This window comes from Notamacropus eugenii, chromosome 7 (genome assembly GCF_028372415.1).
Source record: "Notamacropus eugenii isolate mMacEug1 chromosome 7, mMacEug1.pri_v2, whole genome shotgun sequence".
Taxonomy (NCBI): Eukaryota; Metazoa; Chordata; class Mammalia; order Diprotodontia; family Macropodidae; genus Notamacropus; species Notamacropus eugenii.
Window position 1 is genome coordinate 134,069,213 of NC_092878.1, and position 3,248 is coordinate 134,072,460.

The 3,248-nt window shown below is 36.9% G+C and overlaps 1 pseudogene; it reads right to left on the reverse strand.

Moving 5' to 3' along the window:
• Positions 1 to 2,774: 2,774 nt before the first annotated feature.
• Positions 2,775 to 3,248, reverse strand: LOC140513866 (large ribosomal subunit protein eL24-like; annotated as a pseudogene).

A 3,248-nucleotide genomic window follows, 5' to 3' on the forward strand; every position in this document is an offset into this window, starting at 1 on the left:
TATGAGTTATAAATATCATTTCCGCAGGTATAAATATAAACAATTTAACACCATTTAATCCCTTATAATTTTTCTTTCCTGTTGACCTTTTTATACTGCTTTTACGTCTTGCATTAAAATGTCAGATTTTCTATTCAGTTCTGAGTTTTTCATTAGGAATGCTTGAAAGTCCTATATTTCATTTAATATCCATTTTTTCCCTAAAGAATTATACTGTTTTGCTATGTAGGTGATGATTCTTGCTTGTAATCCTAAGTCTTTTGCCCTCTGAGATATCATATTCCAAGCATTCTGAACCTTTAATATAGAAGTTGCTATATGTTATGTTATGTTATCCTGACCTGTTTGTGTTACGTGACATTTTAATTGACTCTTTTGAATTACTTGCATCATTTTTTCTTTGATCTGGGTGATCTGGAATTTGGCTGCAATATTTCTGGGAATTTTCATTTTGGGATCTCTTTTTGCAGATGATCAGTGGGTTCTTAGAATTTCTATTTTGCACCCTGCTTCTAGAATATTAGAATAGTTTTCCTTGATAATGTCTTTAAAGAGGATAACTAGGCTCTTTTTTTATCATGACTTTCAGGTAGTCTAATAATTTTAACATTATCTCTCCTGGATCTATTTTCCAGTTCAGTTGTTTTTCCAATGAGTAATTTCATAGTATCTTCTTTTGATTTTCTTTGATTGTTTCTTGAGATGTTATCAAACCTTTAGCTTCCACTTGTCCAATCCTCACTTTTAAGGAATTATTCTCTACAATGAACTTTTGTACCTCCTTTTCCATTTGGTCATTTTTTTCTTTTTAAATAGTTTTTCTCTTCAGTGAATTTTTGTATATGTTTTGACATTTGTCCAGTTCTGCTTTTCAAGGCATTGTTCTCTACTTCTTTTTATTTGGTCTGTTCTGTTTTTAAGGTATTGTTGTCCTCAGTATTATTTATGTCTCCTTTACAAAGGTGTTAATTCTTTCTTCATGATTTTCTTGCATCACTCCCCTTCTTCTTCCCGATTTTTCATCTGCTTCTTTTGCTTGATTTTTAAAGTCCTTTTTGAGCTCTTTCATGGCCTGAAACTAGTTCATACTTTTCTTTGAGATTTTGAACACAAGAATTTTGACTTTGTTATGTTCTCCTGATTGTGTGTTTTCATCTTCCTTGTCACCATAGTAACTTTTTATGGTAATTTTTTTCCCATTGTTTGCTTGCTTTTTAGCCTATTGCATGACTTTTAAATCTATGCTAAAGTGGTGCTCTGCTTTCCAAGTAAAGGAGGCCCTGTCCCAGGCTTCAGGTTTCTTGTACAGTTTTCAGAGTTAATTCCAGGACGTGTAAGTTTTTAGCTCCTTGAAGTGATATGACCTAGGGGAAGGTGTGTTTACTACTCCCCTGAACTGTGTACTGGTTTGTGAGTGACCAGAAGCACTCTTTTCAACTCTGGAGCTGTGACCTGGGTCCCTTTTCCCTTGGGGCCACAAGATCTACTGTGCTAGTATTCCTCCCTGCTCTGGAACTAAGTCCCAGGACTGTGACTCAGATTACAAGTATAGAAAATCCAACAGATTTCTTCCCCTGGTGTCTGCAAAGGGACCCCTGTAAATCTCCTTCTGACCCATTGTTTGATCCCCTTACCATCTGTAGGCTGAGAGATCTGGCAACCACCATTGCTGCCACTTATTCAATTGTCTAAAGCCTTCTCCTGTTTTCCTGGTGTCTGGTCCGTTCTGGATCTGTGTAGACTGAGCTCCTCTCTCACTCTGGTGCAACAGATCTTTCCTGCCTACCTTCTAAGTTGTCTTGGGTTAGAAAATTTTTTCATTTTATCTTTTTGTGGATTGTGCTGCTCTAGAATTTGTTAAGAGTTGTTATTTAAAGGTATTTAGAAGGGACTGGAGTGAGCTCAGGTGAGTTCTTGCCTTTATTCCAACTGCTTGACTCTGCCCCCAAAGACAAATTTTAATAGGACTAAATGTGAAGTCATGCTTAAATTATAATATTACCTATATGAGTATACTCTTGGGATATATAACTAAGTATCAGTCCATGTGAAAAATCTCCGAGTTTTAGCTGTCTACAAACATAAGTCAACAGTGTAATATAGCAAGAGGGGGAATACATACACATTCAAAATTATTTTTATTCTGTATCAATATGATTCTAGTGTTTATAATGATATACTCAATAGCTCCATGTTGCCCTGCCCCAGTCAGCCCAGACTGATAATATTGGGTTCAGTTCCAGGTAGCACATTTCCAAAAGGAGTTTTGATCCAGTGTTTTCAGGCTGAGACTGGGGCTCCAAAACTTTGTTGTATGAAGTGAAAAAGGATTGGGGGATTTCTATTTTGGGGAAAATATGTCTGAAAAGGGATGTGTTAGTGGTCTTAAGACATATAAAGGATGAATTTTATATATTCTGTTGGACTACAGAGGACAGAAATAGGATCAAAGTGTAGAAAATCAGAGAGGAATTTTGAACAATGTCAAAATGCCATTTTCAACATTTTTCAGTTTTTATTTACTCCATTAAATAGTTGTGTCACCTGTCTCTGCAGTTCATCGGATTCAACTGGAGCTTTAAAATTGAAAGTGACTTGAAACTTTCTAGTATAACGCCCTAATGCCCAGAGCAGTAAAATTACTTGTCCAAGCTCCTATAAATGTCAGGGGTAGGATTTGAACCCAGGTCCTGTCACTTCATCAGCAGTACTCCTTTCATTTTTTTTTCTTTTTGCTTTAAATTTTATTTTACTTAATCCAATTCAATAGACAATTAATGTTTTCCACCAACTCATGGCATAGAAATTTTCATAGACCTCACAATTTTTCGTTTAGGTGCTGCCTTTGTAGGAGCCTTAGCAGCAGATGCAGCTGTCTTCTTAGTTGCTTGCTTTGCTTTTTTTGCTTGCTTGGCAGTCCTGATGGCCTGTTCTCTTTGGGCCTTCTGAACTTTAGGTTTATGGTTCCTCTTGGCCATTATATCAGCAAGAGAAGCCCCAGTAAAGGCCCTGTGGAATTTGCCATCCCAGCAAGTTCTTTTCTTTTGAATCTCTTCTGACTGTCTCTACTTGTGTTTTCTTCTATACAGAACAGTCCAATTGATTGCCAAGGGTTTCCTCTTTGAAAGGAATGCAGACTCGTATTTTGCCTTCAAACATTGGAAAACCTTCCTGTCTGTGCGGGCATAGTGTCTCCCCTGACCTGGGTGGATCTTGTACCCACTGAAGCTGTACAGCTTGACCTTCAT